Here is a 19,022-nt window from a genome sequence, read left to right on the forward strand (position 1 = left end):
ACGACCTACAACAACTCTCTACATCCCTACATCCTTCAACAACGCATATGGTTCTTTTGTGAGATCACATCAGATACACACGCTACTCAACAACCTAACGTGAAATTTAAAACACATAGATAACTACAGAACATTAAAACACGAACTCTGAAAATATACCAACAAAGTTAAGATAACATTAACACTAATATACACATAGCAAATCGCCAGCATCCAATGACTATACCCCGTTGTCAATAAGTCGTTGTCAAGGTTTCAGAGAAAGTATTAAGAGAAAAATACAGGAACAAATAGATGAAAATGGGACACTGTATGCAGGACAGTATGGTTTTGTAAAGGGCAGATCATACCTCACTGGCTTGCTTACGTTTTATAACACAGTGACGGCTGAACTGGGTAATGGGTATATGGTGATACTGCTGAACCTTGCTAAGACCTTTGAAAGGATACCATATGGAATTCTAATCAGTAAACCGCAGCACATGGGAATGGATATAGAGTTGGTGAGATGGATAGGAGGGTGGTTGGTGGAGAGATATCAGAGTGGAGTAGAGTCCAAAAGACGACCTGTGACTAGTGGTGTGCTGCAGGGTTCTGTTCTTGGACCACTACTATTTAATTTGTTCATTAACGATATAGGAGAGGATCTGAGAGGAACTGTTCATTTGTTTGCTGATGATGCAAAGTTGGGTAGGGCAATAGTGGATGTACATGATCTCAAAATTTTGCAGGATGACTTGGATAGATTGGAGGAATGGGCTAAGGAGAATGGATGTCAATATAATGTGGCAAAGTGTAAGGTTATGCATTTTAGGATGAAAAGATTATCAACAGTATACAGCATTGGTGGAACTGTACTCAAGGAGATTGACAAGGCCAGGGATTTGGGAGTGTCGGTGGACAGGGAGTTGAAGTTTAGGAGGCACATTGCAAAAGTGGCTAAATCATCTCATCAAATCACTTGGTTACTGAAGAATATTTTGACAAGGAGACAAACCAGTTATTGTTCCTCTGTATCGAGCATTGATAAGACCCCATATTGACTACTGTGCCCAGATCTGGGCGCCAGTGTTTCTTCTTGATGGGCAGGAGGTGGAAAGGAGCCAGAGACAAGTGATGACCAAGAGGATAGCAGGTCTATGGAATGAACCTTATGAGAACAGGTTGAAGATTTGTGGATTGCAGAAATTGGTTGATAGGAGGGGAAGGGGTGATATGATTGACATTCAAATTACTGAAGGTTTCTATAAGATTAATTCAGAGGATATTTTTCAGAACAGGACTGGTGGTGGGAGGACTAGGGGCCATCCATGGAAACTGGACAAGAGCATAGTTAGCAAGGGTGTTAGAACTAGTTTTTTTACTTGAAGAGTGATGAATGAGTGGAATAAGTTGTCAGAGTCTGTTGTGGGTGCTATGACTGTGAATGAGTTCAAGGCAAAGTATGATGGATACTGTGTGGATGTTGAATAGTTGTTCTTGATATGATCTTTAGGGCCTCCCTCGATGAGTCTAAAGACTCCTTGGAGTTGCCAATAATAATAATAATAATAATAATAATAATAATAATAATAATAATAATAATAATAATAATAATAATAATAAATACTGTACTTTACTTGTTTTTCCGCCATTACTGATTATTTTTCGTGTACCCGTGAACGGCCCAGCGCGTACCACTGGTTGGGAACAGATGTTCTGCGACATAAATGGCACGTCCGAGAATTTTGCTGGCACGCCAACGATTTACTTGTTGATATCCTTTCATATATGCTTATAAATTATTTAATATTTTTTTTTAGTTAATACAATATGTACAAGTAAAATTTTGTTTTACACGAGAGAGCAGCTATGAAGACGTGCATAATATGATTGGTGCAGTATTTAACAAAAGATCACGCGAACCAAAGACAAAGGCAACCGACAAGTGTTGAGTTGAAATGCTAATTCTCTTCAACCGAATTCCATAATATCTGAAACTGTCGTAACAAAATTCACTATATATTTCTTAGTTTTAATACATTCACGACGGGGTATCATTTATTGTTCCGACGGAACTTCATTACCGGCGGGCTCAACTCACACAAAGTTTCAACCCTGGGTTGAATTTTATTCCTGCTTGTTTGCATTTGATCTGGCAGGCGAACTCACACACGCATTATATGCATAGTGACCATATTTTTTTGGAGAAAATAAAGGACAAATCAGAAATTGTTTAACAAAAAAATCATAAAATAAAATAAAATAAAACGGGTTGCGTTTATTTGTTTCACTAAAACTAAAAAACTTTATTGCGTTATTGTAAAATATAAGCATATACATAGCATTTTAAACAATCACATTATTGCTTAAAAATTTTAATTTTGATACTTTTCACAAGAATGAACTTTTTTAATAAATCTGGTTTGTGTTTTAAAAATTCATAAAACTGTATAGAATTCATGTCAAAGTTCCATTTGGTATAAATGCATGCTTTCCATTTTTCGAGTTTTAATTGGTTCACATATTCTTCACTAATGAAAATACTAGTTCAGTGGAGGCATTAGATCCAGGGAGACATAAGCAAAAGTCAACGATTTTTAAAATATTTTTAAAAGATACGTGTTTTTCTGCGAAATTTTTAAAAATTTCAACCCATCTATGTCGGTAGGACTCATCATTTTGTCACCATTCTTCTAAACTTTCACTGGTGACATAACTTTCAATACACGAAACTTCATCAAATAGTTTGCTGTCATTTATATTTAAGTTCCAGTGACTGGAAATGAACAAACACTTTCCTCGATCTTCGCCCGCAGAGTGATTTCTCGTAGTAGGACCCATTCAAATACTCCCATTTCCACGAAACAGCTGTCCCAGTTATTTAAATAATCAATGCAGGTTTGGTAAAATTTATGAATTGCATCTTTAAATATGTTGGTATCAATATTCAATTTACTATTTCAATTCACAAAATAAAGGACAAAATGGCCATTTTAGAAAAAAATAAATCTAAAGGACAGAGCAGTGAAATAAAGGACTGTGCTCTTAAATAAAGGACATATGGTCGCCATAATTATATGGCATGTGTCAATTCGTGGTAGAATTTTATGTAAAGTTAGCCTTTGTGATCTGTCATCATGACATCGAGAATTTCACATGCAATCAAACAAATGTTTCAATTACATGAAATGCTTATTTCACATAATTGAAAAATTGACAATAGTTTTTAGTTAGATACTGTGTTTCAGTGCAACATATGGTTTTCCTTGAGTCTATACAGCATAATATCTGTCGGAGGGGATAATAATAGTGCAATTAGAGACAGCTGGAATAAAAACGACGCTAACTAATGAATCACACTATTTGTTGAGAAATATATTACATAGACTGCAAAATCCTCTGCCTTATTCAGGAATACAAGAAAAATAGTCGTTTTTCTTGCATTTGCATTTGCAGTATGTCTGTTGGGGAGGGCGTGTTGCCACCGCTTGGAGCTAGTTACTATCGCATCGACGTTAACATGTTTAAATATTTTTCGTGTGCGAGTAATACGCAAAACTTTTGATGTCTTTTTTCGTAAATCAGGGGTGCGAGTTATAAGCGAGGGCAAGTTATATTCGAGTAAATATGGTAAGCATTTCGCCGAAAGTTGACATCCTTCTGCTGCTTCCCCTGCTCAGCTGACTTCTATGTCAGCTGAGCAAGGAAAGCAGAAATATTTTTCTCGCTACCGTTTTTTTTTTTTCAAACCAACATCATTAAAATCAATTTAATAATAAATTTTACACCGAATAATATTATAAATTTATATATAAATAAATATTATACATAAAATAAAATATTATTTATAAAATTATAATAATGATTTATAAAGTATTATAGGTTATAAATTAATTAATTTTCTATTAATTTTTCTCCTACTAAAAACTGCCCGGCACGTCAGTAACTTGATTTGTAAATTTTTGGCACGCGCCGGCACGTTAGCAACTCGATATGTAAACTGTTTGCACGCGCACATAATAAGGTTCGCCACCAGTGGATAGCACGAATGATCTGTAGTATCTGATATTATTGTAGGTTGATGAGAGATTTGTATTTAATCAGTAGTGATCAAACAATTCAGCTTCTCTGCCAATTTCATATGTAATTTTTATTCAATTTCTGACATTTTTAGAAATTGTTTGGTGGTTTTTGTGGAGATTCCTTTAAATTTCAATGGCGTGATAATTTGTTGAAGCCTTTTACGTATCGAATATTCGGTAAAAGATTGTGCACATGATTGCCACACAGTGAATGCCTAACACTGCTGTCTATGCTGGCCTCGACATGAAGGTATATAGAAAGCCATCTTGACACAACATGGCAGGGTAAGAAGCAGCAGGATTATTTGGTAGCAGATTGAGATCCACAGAATTATCAATAAGTATCTACCTGCATGATATCTACAGGGTGCTTTTGGTAACCATTTTACCGCAACAATCTGGAGCAGAGGAGTTGTTGGTTTAGTCATTTCATTCGGTGTTTCGTACATACCTAGCACCACCACCATTGCATGTGTGAAGAAATGTCTGAGAAACCAGATATCCTACTGTGGAGTCGAAGTATGGAAATAGTCATTACAATCCTCCAGTATCTATGCCGATGGTGTTTCACCGACGATTAAATCATATGCAAGTTGAAGGTGTAATTTGCATTTCCTTGAACTAGGGAAACAAATCGTTTTAGCGCGGCAATTCTCACCCTTAGTCAGTCTTTGGAATTACTATTCTTGAATCTAGTTGCAATGCTTAGTTTGCAAGGGTATATCATTCAACTGGGAATACCATAGTTACGATATAATTGAGGCGACGTGGATAAACAGAAAGTGACAATTCAATTTCTGAAAGTGATAATTCACTTTCTAACAGAAAGCTGTATTTCCATCCAGTTTAGATAAACATCTACACTGGATGAAATATCAGATCGCGATATTTCGAGAAATACCGAGATTATGAGAAGAATTTATTCGAGCAGGCCAAAGGAAATCCCAAAGAGTTATTTTGTTATGTGGCAAGTAAGAGGAAGAATGACTATTGAAGATTAACCTTAATGAGAGATGATGGTCACGAGGAGACGGAAGCGGATAAAATAGTTGAGTTACTGAGTGACAATTTTGCAAGTATATATATCTTCCTAGTGAGGTTACTGCTTTAACCTATGTGACAGGTACTAATGTGGGAAGAGAAGAAGTGGATGTAATGGAGGGCCTTACGATATTTCAGAATCTCAGTGTAAATACAGGTGTGGGATTAGATGGGATATCAGCTGGGAGATCCCACGAGAATGTAGAAGAGCGCTGGCAATGCCTTTGACTAAGCTCTTCAATTTAAGTTTCAGCTCTGGTAGAGTTCCAAGGAAGTGGAAAGAGGGTAAAAGCATTCGATTGCATAAGGGAGGTTCTAAGACTACGGTAGCATATGATAACTAGCAAATCAGTATCTCAGGTATGGTGGTAAAAGTATTAGAAAAATTGGTAAAAAAGAGAATTCAAGAATGGGTAGATAAAAATATGGTACTGTATGAGGATCAACATGGCTTTTTAACACGTTCATTGCCAATCACGCGATATCGCGCGATGCGAGTTCTCACCAAACGGCCGATCACGCGTTATCGCGTTGACATCGCTAACTAAATAAAAAAATAAAAAAAATTTGGCCACCACACGAAATTCCAATTTTCAGCTTGGCAATGAACGATATCGCGCGATCACGCGATGGGAGTTCTCACTTAACGACCGATCACGCGTTATCGCGTTGACGTCGCTAACTAAATAAAAAAATAAAAAAAATTTGGCCACCACACGAAATTCCAATTTTCAGCTTGGCAATGAAAGTGTTAAGGGTTCGGCCATGCCTTAGTAATTTACTAATTTTTTATAATAGAGTAACAGCTGAATTGGATAAAGGAAATGGCTACACGATGATTTTACTGGATTTTGCAAACGCATTGACAGAAAACCACATGGAACACTGTTACACAAATTAGAACAAAGGATGGCTATGATCTGGTTGAGTGGATAAAAGGAGCTGCTGGACAGATATCAAAAAGTGGTATATGAATGGGCAGAATAGATGCGAAAGCAGGTTACTAGTGGTCTGCCACAAGGTTCAAAGCTGGGACCATTGCTGTCTAATTTGCACATAAATGATATATGATATAAACTGAAATCAAATATTCAGTTGTTTGCTGATGATGCGAAATTAGGGAGAACAATGTGGAGAGCTTGCAGGAAGATTTAAAGAGGCAGTCCGTATGGGCAAAAGTTAATGGCTATCAGTTTAATGTCTTAAAATGTAATGTCATGCACTTTGGGATAAATATATTACAAGCCGTTTATCACATTGATGGCACTACACTTCATGAAATAGATTAAGCTAGAAAGTAGACAGAGAGTTAAAGTTTAGAGGATATATTGCTAAGGTTGCTAAGGTAGAACATAAGATTACTTGGCTAGTCAAGAACAGAACACATTAAGTAGAGATAAGAAAGTTGTAATTTCTCTTGATAAGGCCTTGATAAGCCAACATCTGGATTACTGTGCCTAATTCTGGTCACCTGGCTTTCTTGGGGATATCTGGAAGCGGTCGAGAGGATTCAGACGCGAGTTACCAAGATGGTGAGTGGTCTATGTAATGTGCCCCACGAGGATAGATTGAAAGTGTGTTGATTGCAGATGTTCATTGATAGGAGAAAAAGACGGGATATGATAGAAACAATTAAGTTCCTTAAATGATTTTATTATTATTATTATTATTATTATTATTATTATTATTATTATTATTATTATTATTATTATTATTATTATTACGTGACACCTCTAGGGAGTCCAAGGAGTCATCGTGGGAGGGCACACTACTCTACTTCTCTAAATACATCTCATCTTCTCCACTGCTACTTAATTCTCCTACCACGACATTACTTCCATCATCGCCATCTATCGCCCATCATCACCAACAACAGCATTTTTTGTCTTTAAATTGCATGTGTTATGAAGGCCGATTCGTCTGCATGCGGGATGAAAAACACGAGTTTCCGGGAGAAAAAACCCTGCTAATGAGTTCAGTTAATTCATCTTCAAGTGAAAAAAGTTCATATAAGATTTCCATCGTCAAGACTTGAATCGAAACCGGGCCTTTTCCAATCGAAGGGCGCAATGTTCCACTATTCTTTCAATTGCGCGAAGGCGACTAGCTAAAGGGACCAGAACAAGGGATCGTCCTTGGAAGTTGAATAAAGGTGTGGTCAGTAATGATGTGAGGACCAGATTTTTTCCTTGGAGAGTGCTGAATGAGTGGAATGGTTTCCCACAGTCACTTACGAGTGCTTTTTCTGTTAAGTGGTTCAAGGAGAGGTAGGATAGATTTTGTGGATATATTGGGTCTCCCGCTATGAGTCTTCGGACTCTATGAAGGCGCTCACATAATAATAATAATAATAATAATAATAATAATAATAATAATAATAATAATAATAATAATAATATGTATTAATGAATTCTGTACAAATTAACTCATTGATAACAGAGTTCCAAACAAACACTGCTTGATTGTCTAAGGATATAGGAATGCAAAAATGGGCTTTGGCATTGGAAGGAATATTCTTCCTGATTGTGATTCGTTTGGTTTGCTATAACCAATGACGATGCAAACAAATTTGTCGATTTTGCCATTTACAATAATTTATCAGTTGGCAAATTTTATATCCTCATAACCCACAAGAAGGGGGACAAGGATGTTATCTAATGGATCTGCTCCCAATTTAATTGAATATGCAGTAGCGAACAAATTCATCTGAATGATCCGAATTTTTGTAAAGTTTTTTGTTTTGTTTTGGTTTTGTTTCTGTTTACTATTTTCTCTTTTGGTTGTAGTTCACTATTTTGGGTGAGTGCTGCGTGTTTTAACTGTCTCCACATTGTTGATTACTAGTGTTATGCGTTATGCGTTTTTAATAGTGTGTATTTGACATTCGTGGAGTTTTATTCATTTTTTTGTGTTGCTATAAAATGGATAGAACTCCATAAAAGCATTCAAAGATATGTATTCTTTCCAGGCACACATCCGTGAATTGCCAATGGGGTGGTGTTGGTTTCTGTATTGTTAATGTGATTTTAAAGAGATTGAGAGAGAGAGAGAGAGAGAGAGAGAGAGAGAGAGAGAGAGAGAGAGAGAGAGAGAGAGGTACCTTTTCTTCCGACAGAAAAGGAAAATGTTGCCGAAAAAGGAAAACTACACTTATACAAGATCGTTTATTAGTTAGGACCAGCAAAATGATTCCAAGATTATCAGCTGTGGATTTAAAGAATTGGCACCTAGCTAGACAGTCCATCGAAGATTGTTGGAGGCAGGGAACTGCTTGCAGAGTTCCTCAAAAATTTACAACGTCCAGTTGCTTCTTTGGCCAGGTAACGTTCCTGACATAGAGAATTTGTGGGCTACAGTGATAAAGAGACTTGGAAAATTCAATTGTGATACTTAATACAATCCACTATAAAAGTATATTTTCGAGATGCATAAATAAGAAAAATGTGTTTCACCTTAGTTGAATCTATGCCTATCGAATTAATGAACTTATTAGGAATAGAGGAGGATATATAAATTGTTAGGAAAAGTTTGGGTTTAAGTTTTCTACTTATTTTTTTGTGAAATTAAAATTTTTGTTGAAAATATGATTGTTCGGATTAATTACTTGGCTAGTATATATTTCTTTGGACACATCGATAACATCAACCAACCCTCCTTAGACTAGATCTTTTAAAGCATCCGATATTGGCAGTAACCATAAAATGGTTGTTGCTACCTTGAATCTAGAATTAAAACAAATAAAAATTAACCAAAAACAAACGAAAAAATGTTGAGATGATGGAATTACGTAATATCAGAGAACTATACAAATTCCATATTGAAAATTACGTGAAAACGTTCTAGAAATGTTTAGAAGCATTGAGAATGAATCCAAACTATTTTCCAAAGTTAATTTTAGAAGCGGCCGACACTTTAATAGGACAATCTCACAGTATATTACACCCTTAACTACAGAAAACATTTTTCTGCTTTGTGGGAAAAGGAGACTTAAAATGCTGTATAGACAAGGATAACGATAGTAGGGAAAATGTAAACAACTAAACAAATACTTTACTATTATTATTTTAAAACAAATAAATCCAACTGTATGTATTCTGAACGATTTTGAAAAGACCGAAGAACAACTATAAGGAATCAAGCTTAAACGTGTGTTCCTGACGATACGCAGGATTAACAAAACTTTCGTGACACTAATTCGATACTTGATGAAAATGACACACTTTTCACTGGTAGGACGAAATCTTTGAGAGTTGGCATGATTAGACAGCTAACCTTTTCTCAGAAGAATGTAGCCTTAATAATCAAAACCTCTAAGATAATATAAATCATATTGGATGTAGCAGACTTCCCTATTTTAAGAGAAGTAGAAACAGCAATTACTAGTCTGAAGGTTTTACAATCTCCAGGCATACATGGCATAACTTTAGAACTACTCAATGCAGGGGAATACTTATCATAGATTCTCTGCTGAAAATTTCTCAAGATGTATGGAAGAATAACTCATGGGCTAAGGATTGGTGCATCTCTGTTCTGATTCCTAGTCCTAAAAAGAGAATAGTACAAAATGTAGCAATTATATAAATATCAGTTTAATCAGACATCCGAATAATTTTTTTCTGAAAATCTTAATCTATCGGATTATGTGAAAATAAGAAGCATAACTTGAGAGACACAATCAGGATTCCGTAAATGTAAGGGTACATAGATAATTTATTTACAATACATCTCATTTGCGAAAAATATATTGAACATACTAGAATATTATGTCACAGATTTAAAAATATGCGAAGGCCTTCAATTTGGGTTCGGCATGAAGCATTCTGAAGAATATTGATCTACTATAGAATAGATAATAAAATAGTACGCGTAATTAAACTTTTTCCCGTAGCTCAGAAATGGTAATAGAAATAAATGGCAATTAGTAGTGCGTCAAGGCTGCATACTTTTGCCGATGCTTTTATACCTAAACTTGAACATAGAATAAACTTAACCCAGGAAAACAGTTATATTGATATGTCAGCTAATGAAAAAAAATATATTTCTTAGATTTACCAATGAGATTTACCTGATAGCAGAGAAAGGATTAACAGACAGACTTTCTAATACACTTTGTGATTATGATTAAAGTTCTGCATTCACAAAGCAAAAACGATGTATTTGGATAAAAAAAACTATGAAGATTTCAGGCAATGATCAAAAATTGCAAGAAGTAGAAAGATTCATCTACTTGGGAAGTGTATAAGACAGACAGACAGACATAACATCAAAGCATGCGTTGCTAAAGGAACTGTTGCCCTTCAGATGTGTTCACCCATTTTGAAGGGATAGTAAATTACTGCTAAATACAGACTCATCACACCCGTGTTAGCTCTGCGTTACTTTACGAATATGAGAATTGGAAATTGTAAAAGGAAGATGAGGAAATGCTATTGATATTCGAGATGAAGTGCTAGAGGAAACTTTAAAGATACAAAGATTAATTTTTTCGCTACTGCACAATGAATTAAATTGGGAGCAGATCCATTAGATAATATCCTTGTTCCCCCTTCTTGTGGATATAAAATTTGGCAACTGATAAATTATTGTAAATGGCAAAATCGATAAATTTGTTTGTATCGTCATTGGTTATAGCAAACCAAACGCAGCACAATCAGGAAGAATATTCCTTCCAATGCCAAAGCCCATTTTTGCATTCCTATATCCTTAGACAATCAAGCAGTGTTTATTTGGAACTCTGTTATCAATGAGTTAATTTGTACAGAATTCATTAATACATATTTTTATTATTACATGGTCTCATACCAAATGACGAGGTTAAAAGGAAAGTCTGCTCCATTGCCAGAATGCACGAAAATATCATCAATAATATACGTCGAAACCAACTATTTTGGTGAGCCAGCATAGCTAGATCTCAAAGTGTACTTAAAATAACAACCGACAGGTTGACTAATGGTAAAAGTTACCTGGGAAACCTTGAATTACTTGGAAAGATAATATTAAAAATTGACTGATTCTTGTTTCTTGTTCTGGTTAAAGAGATCGGAAGAAAGAAATACCTGTTGAGACTACGTTAGGTCTCTCACGTTCATAACATCCAGTGGTAAGCATGGACTAAGGGTGAAGAAGGCGAAGTGACGGGAAATGAAGGTCCTCATTATAGTGAGGATTATTCTGGCTCTTATTTCAGTTTAGTTATTCAGATCAGAAGAGCGAAAGCAGAGATGTGATCATGGAAACGGATAAAAATTCTGGGGTCATCCTAGTTTGTTACTGCTCTAGTGTCATATTAAAATAGTACCATGCCTGCTTTTCTCTTAGTAACTCTGTACATAACATTATGCTCGCAGTTGCCAAGAGAAAAATAGATTAGAACTGGTTAAGTAAAGACTGTTGAAAAATGATGACGATTTTCTTTGTTTGGGTTGGTAAGTTTACTATTCTTATTCGATCATGGTTAATGTCAAATGTTTCGGTTTATCTTGTGTGAATTTGTGTTATGGATGTTAAAATCTCCTAAGAAGACACTATCAGAGTAGTAAACTTTGTTTAATCAACATTTATCGATAAGTAGTTAAATAGAGCAGCATGATTTTCAGAATAACAAGAGCAGTAAGAACAGCAAATGAAGGCTATAAAGTGAGGTAAGGAAATCTTCAGCCAGAACATATCGAATAGTAGGAATTTGAGGTTGGGTAGCCTTTGGAATGGTATATCTGATTTCATAGCAATGGATGTAGTCATAGATGATATCAATTGAGGTTTCGTTAGGAACAGCAGATGAGGTTTCGATGTAAGTGGTGGTAAGTACACATACTGGCCACTGAATTAGAAACTTTAGTATTCCCAGTATATTAGGATCAGTATTTGTAGTCGTTTCTTGCTAATACTGATCCTGTTGAATTTCCTCTCATAGTTTAGTAAGATTTGGTTAGGTAACATCCTTCATTAAATGTTTCAGTCAATTGCTGCACACAAGAAATTCTGTTTGTCCTTACAAGACTTCTTAGGCGAACATCGATCTGGTACCTGAAAGAATGTCTTAGGACCATAGTTAGGCCTCTTGGACAAGCAATTTGCATAATTTGTCCACTTATTAAACTCTTATAGTTCGCCCACCGATTTGAGGTCCCCGACACTTCTGCGCATCTCAGAAAAAGAAGAATCCATTCTAATAATAGGGTAATCAGTCCGTATAGTAGGATGAGTTGTTTATTATTACCGGTCGGAAAATTAACTTCTCTTTTATGATTATTGTAGTTAACTATGTTGCTTGTATAACAGTTGGAAAATTTTACCTATAAAGCACGTGATTTCGCGTGTTGGCGACCAATTCGGACGTCCTTCATTTTTTTCTACCCTTCAGCATGAATCGACTATTCTTGGAAAGACGCGAAGCAGGGACCTGGAAACGGTGGGCGAACTATAGAATCTCTCACCTTTTCAGGAATTAGTCGGTTCTGCTGTTATTAAAATTGTGGATCCGGCTAGACTTGTATCACATCATTAGCCCTTTATCGAACGCAGAAAGACCATTTGTTTTTGCATTTGTGATTAGTTAACGATTATTGACCAGCAGAATTCTTAAATAGTTGTCTAGAACCCATAGGATATCTCATCTCTTCGGGAACCAGTCACGTCTGCTGTCTTTAAAATGGTGGAATATCTGACCAAGTATTTTTCACATACACTGAGTAAGGTGACAAATCTTTACTCAGATTTACGTAAGAAAATCTGAGTAAAGATATGTAAATCTGTGGCCAGTTTGTGTAATTTTTGTGTTTATGCTTTGTTTGGTGGCAAAATGAATGTACAATTTTTGAGTAATTGTTGGAATCATTAGTTTTTTTGTATATTTTTATTATTATTTCTTAACATTGTGTTATATTTTTCATATATGTTTTATTTGTTTGATAATCCCCCCCCCCCCCCAAGCACAGTGACATATATTTGTATGATTGTCGTTTCTGTAGGCCTTTGTTAACATTTGGATGTGAATTTTGCATTCCAGCGCAAGGACGTCGAAAGAAAGACTTAATTTCAATTTCAGTTGTTGTTTAGAGTAATCGTTTTCATTAATTTATGTGACCAATTTGCGAGTTAGTCGATCTCTCGCAGTGGAAGCGGGCTTTTTTTCCTCCCCAGAAACTAGGATTTTTAGTTTCGTAAACTCAAGGAAATCTACCACAGCATCTACATTATTTTAATGAATAACGTATTGTGTGAAGGTTAGAAACTAGGAGATGGCAGCACTTGTTAGCTGTATCTCCATTGGGTGCCATTCATAATTAGTGTTGGATTAGCTATCCCTGATTTACTAGTCATATTGATTGAACTTCCAGCCCAATTTCCATGTGTTAGATAGGTTTAAATGTCTTTGCTTACTGACTCTAAGGGAATAAAATTCACTAATGGATTTTATTTTACAAAATATCTTTTAGGTTAGGTTTGATGGAGTCAACTTGCAGGAGCATACAGTTTCAATTTTTCTTTTTCTTCTTATTATTAAGGAAGATTCCGTGGGATTTAGGAACTCATCACTAGAGGACTTATACTAAACGCTGCAGCTGTCATAGTTTCTCTTGAAATCATTCATAATGCTTGTATACACAACATTCAAATGAGTCCATTCTAATCATGTCCCACCCAATTACAGAAAAAAATGTAGTTCTCACCCTTTTCTTGATAGTCTTCATTTTCAACTTCCAAGGATTCTCTTTTTCTTTTCATCACCCTCAAAAATGAAAAAAATATGATCTACAAAAATCCCGTATAACAGTTTCTGAAGTTTATCTGTCCCAATCATATCATTCTAATTTTTTGGTCTGTGAGTTCCTAGGCCTTTCTTCAGCTAGTTCCTAAGTTAGTCAATTTTGGTGTCTGGAAGTGGGGATTTTCCTCTTGGAAATTCTGGATTTTAATTCCTCATATCAAAAATGAACTGGAGAACTGATATTATTATAGACAATAATACAACTGCTAGGATTGCAGCTACAAAATGGCAATAGTTTACCATTCTCTCTCTCTCTCTCTCTCTCTCTCTCTCTCCCTCTCTCTCTCTCTCTCTCTCTCTCTCTCTCTCTCTCTCCCTCTCTCTCTCCTAAGTAAACCTTTGCTCATTGATGGCATGAGTTCACTAGCAGTGAAGCATGACTGCATATATACTTGTCCTCACTCTAAAAAGTTATTTAGGGCTAATGGATTTCTGCCTGCTTTCTTTTGGGAATAAACGGTATTAGAGGATTTATCTTTTTATGTAAAAATGCCAAAAATAGGAGAGAGAGAGAGAGGTACAAAGGTTTTAACAATGGATAAGCAAAAGCAGCCTGGGGAACTTAGGGAATCTCAAGTTGTGTATTAGTTTGACTACTTTTTCAATCGGTCACTATACTGCTTATCCGCTGATTATTATTATTTTACTTTATTTTTTTTTCCAGCACTGAGTTAGTTAATCCTGGGCTTGAATGTATGTTGATGAATGTCCTCGTGAGTGTGGCAGGTGAATTAGGCAGAAAGTAAGAGCAAAGCGATTCTTGGCCGTGAAGTCACATAAAAAACTAAAATACGCTAAAATATAGGAAAAAAATATACTAAAATAACGTACGCTATCATATAAAATACGCTAACCACTCGGCCACCTTAGTTGATCTCTCTCTCTCTCTCTCCTTCATAAAGCTTTGCTCATTGATGGCATGAGCTCGCTAGCAGCGAAGCATGACTGCATATATACCTGTCCTCACTCTAAAAAGTTATTTAGGGCTAATGTAGTTCTGTCTGCTTTCTTTTGGGAATAAACGGTATTAGAGGATTTATCTTTTTATGTAAAAATGCCAAAAATAGGAGAGAGAGAGAGAGAGTATGCTAACCGGAGCGTATCTGCTCTCCAGCCAAAGGGCTGCGGGTTCGAATCCCGCCGTGGGCACGAATGTTTGTGATTGTCTGTGGAAATAGTAGTGGTGGTGGCCGACGGTAGATGGTGTTGGTGTAGTTGCAGTCAGTTGGTGGAGACAGAGCTGTAGGGCAGGTGCTCTCCCTCGATTAGTCTTCGAACTCCCTGGAGTTGTCAAATAATAATAATAAAAAGAAAAAAAAATTCAGTGTACATACCATAACTATCATTCAAAAAGGTCTTCTAAAGAACGACAATACTACTAATTATAAATGAAATGATATTCAGCTATTGTTAAGATTTTATAAAGTTTAATATTTTATATATATATATATATATATATATATATATTTTTTTTTTTTTTTAAATTTAGGCTAATCTATATTCATTATTATTTTTCTAAAGAAGAATGCCTATGAAGAGTTTTTCAGCTCAGTTTAGTATTTCGTTTGTGTAAGAATTTGTCACTCTAAGGTGTCTCCCATACCATAACCGTTAATTTAACGTCAGTGGCAGACGATGTTTTAATATATGTGATATATAGTGATTTATTTCATTTGAGATGTTTAAAGCAATGTACGTAGATGCATGTAGATGAGTAAACAATTACTCGTCTCCAGTATTATATTATTATTAGTGATCTAACTGACGTGATATTTTTAGATGATTTGGTAAGCTTTCCAGCTGGAAACTTGTATTCCATTTAATACTAGAGAGACTACGGAGGTTATCTCTCTCTCTGTGTATATATATATATATATATATATATTAAACATGATATACATGCCCAAGTATATAAGTCGCACAGCTCAACATTTAGTGTGTTGCAATAAAATTTTTCATGCGTTTTTTTTTTTTTTTTTTAATTATGCAATGGTATTATTTTATGTGATATATTTTACTGTCACAATGTAATACAAAGTTTGAACTTTTTTCAAATTACAGATAGGGTAGTACAACATTATCTGTTTATCCAATTACATATTATTGGAGTCAGTTTCATTGCCACATTTGTTTTAGGTGGTTGCCTGATGGGAATGTTCTTTATGCTAATTCACAATTAAGACATAATATATTTCAGTTAATTTGGAAAGCAAGTGTCTACTTTTCAGTGTTGTTCAGAGGTCTCGTGTGTAAGGATTCTTGGAGAACAGAGATGTACAGCATGCCGTGCCTAAAGAGCCAGATAAGTAAAACTTCTGTAAACAGCAATTTGTGAAACTCAGGAGCAGCTCAGACAAGTAACTTTTACCAGCTGCAAGAGTTTATCTTCCATGTGAAAAAACTTAGATAATTAAGTTTTGGCAAACTTAATGCATGGTACAACTTATTATTAATGCAGTAATAGAACTAAATGTAAACCTATCCATCCACACACACACACACACACACATTGCCTTTAGTGATTTGAAAATTGCATGGCATTTTAAGATTTGAAAGTCCATATTTCAGTCAATATCCTTAATGCACATATACTATTGATTGACTGTGTTTAGATATTATTAGAATCTGAATATTTCCATATTCAGATTTCTGCAGTTATAGGGATTCATGTTGAAATTTCTGGATTGAAACGACATAGAAACAGGAATGAAATAGATAATTTATTAAAGAAGCCAACTATTTTAAATCTGCTATTTTACAGTCTCAAACTAGCATTATCAAAGACACATTGAAGATACATAGTGAACAGAAAATTAAAATGAGCTCCAGAGCAAGGACTTTTAATGTAGGATAGGGATTTGGTGTGTGTGTGTGTGTATATATATATATAGTCTGATTGGGAAGAGGCAGTTGTTTACAACAGTGACAACAACAACAAAAGAAAAACTTGCTGGACTCTTTAAAAAGAACACTACCATCCCCAATCAGACTATATGTACACTGTAACCCTACATTAAAGGTACACTGATAAACTGGACTCACTCCTGAAACAACACAGAATCAGAATAGTCTCTGTTAGATAAATTAAGGACTGCCAGAATTTGCTCTCTCCCCAGGTGCCTATAATATCCCCTGTCAATGTGGGAATCCAGTACTTTGGACAGTCAGGATGGACCACCATAATATGAAGAAAAGAACATAAAAATATATTTGATATGGACAACCAAAAAGCAGACTTGCTCATCATGCCTTGGATGAACACCATTTCATCAGATGGAAAAAAGCATGGGAATTGGTGATGTAAAACTATTATACCGACTCATAAATATTTGAATAGGCTCAGAAAGTTGCACTTTCTGAGCCTATTCAAATCACTCGGAACAGCCATTATATTAGAACTGTTTCTAATCATTCTCTTCACATTTAAATATTCAAAAGAAACTGAATATATCCCTGCAAATATAGCATCTCTGCTAGACTGAAGGACTAAGTTCATCATACATGTCATACAGTATTTGGATAAAATTGCAAAGCTGTAGGAATTGCTTTAATTATTGCTGCCCACTAATCTGGAAAAGTTAGTTATATGGCCTCTCTACTACGTTTGTGGAATAAAATTCATTAGCAGATTTATTTATTGTAATCTTGACATTTTAATCAATATGGTAATAATTTTCAAGAATAAGTATTTACAATAGGCTTTACAGTGCACATGTGGGTATAGAGTAAGCCCTGAATCCTGAGTTTTATCCTCTTAAGAAGTGCATGCTCGCTATGTGAGGTAGGAAGAGATCTAGGCTAATTAAGATTAAAAATGAAAAACTATGACTGAAAACTTTATCATTATTATTATAACATGTCACCTCCAAGGAGCAACTTCACAGAGTGGGACTCTACTCCACAAAACTACTCTCTGCACACTATTATTACTATTATTATTGCTGGCCTGGTTGGCCGAGTGGTTAGCATATCCGCTCTCCAGCCAAAAGCTTGTGGGTTCGAATCCCACTGTGGGCATGGATGTTTGTGATTATCTGTGAAAAATACCAGTAGTGGTGGTGGGTGGTAGATTGCATTGGTGTAAATAATGGTAGTTGCAGTTCATTGTAGTTGGTGGATTGAGTGGTGGAGACGGAAAGTTGTAGAGTAGGTGTCCTCCCTCGATGAGTCTTTGGACTCCTTGGAGGTGTCATAATAATTATTATTATAATAATACAGGTCATCTCTATGGAGTCAGAAGACTCAACGTAGGTGATTCATTATTCATCACACATTATTCACACAAATTGTTCACACAATCCTTAATCATTCACTGACGACCACCTGTAGCAACCTGTTCCACCCATTCACCACCTTCCAAGCAAAAAATATAATCAACCTTTGCTAACCATACTCTTACACGATTTCCATCAATGATCCCTCATTCTCTCCCTTCCAGCTGTGTACTGAAAAAAAGTCTTCAGTATCAATCCTATAAAATCCCTTGAATAATTTATATGCTTCCATTATGCCTCCTCTTTTTTACCTATTAGCTAAGTGTGAGCAAACAAAGTGTTGCCCTGGTGCTGTACCACCTTAACCCAGTCCTGAAGATACTTTCAGGCGCAAACTTTGTTTGCTCACACTTGGATAAAGGATTAAACTAAATTTATTATACTCTACCTATTAGCTAGTTTTTGAACCACAGACCATGAATCTGTTCTCATAGGGTTGTGAGAACATTGAAGAGCATTCCATAGTCCTTCCCCTGGATCCTCTACACCACTTCTTCATTTCCTTGGAATCAAAATGTCCAGATCTCTGCATAGTAGTCCAGAATTGTCCTTATTAAAGCCTTATATTGGGGTACAATAACTTCTCTATCTCTGCTTGTTAGTGTGTATTCTTCAACAGTCATGTAATCTTTAGAGGACATGTAGTCATGTCCTCTAAACTTTAACTCTGTCCACAATCACCCCCAAGAGCCTGGCCTCATCGGTTTCCTATAGTTCATTTCCATCAATATAGTATATAGCTTGTGATCTCTTCTTTCCAAAGTGCATCACCTTACACTTGAGCACATTAAACTGGTAGCCATTTTACTTTTCCCATACATCTAGTCTATTTAAGTCTTCCTGCAGCAAACAACTGAATATTTGTTGTCAAAT

At 35.6% G+C, this 19,022-nt stretch overlaps 1 protein-coding gene across 2 annotated transcripts in view; it reads left to right on the forward strand.

Annotated features, from left to right (window-relative positions):
* The first annotated feature begins 15,461 nt into the window (after positions 1–15,461).
* The window catches only part of LOC150108642 (membralin-like), a 259,480-nt gene continuing 255,919 nt past the window's right edge, over positions 15,462–19,022 (forward strand). The window contains exon 1 of one of the 2 annotated variants that reach the window (XM_090416100.1): positions 15,462–15,662. The gene's annotated coding sequence lies outside the window, so the exon portion shown is untranslated. The remainder of the gene's footprint in view (positions 15,663–19,022) is intronic. The other variant, XM_090416101.1, reaches the window with a different exon arrangement.

The sequence above is a fragment of the Typopeltis vanoorti genome, chromosome 3 (assembly GCF_054136105.1).
Source record: "Typopeltis vanoorti isolate ZY-2024b chromosome 3, IOZ_Tvanoo_1.0, whole genome shotgun sequence".
NCBI classification, from domain to species: Eukaryota; Metazoa; Arthropoda; class Arachnida; order Uropygi; family Thelyphonidae; genus Typopeltis; species Typopeltis vanoorti.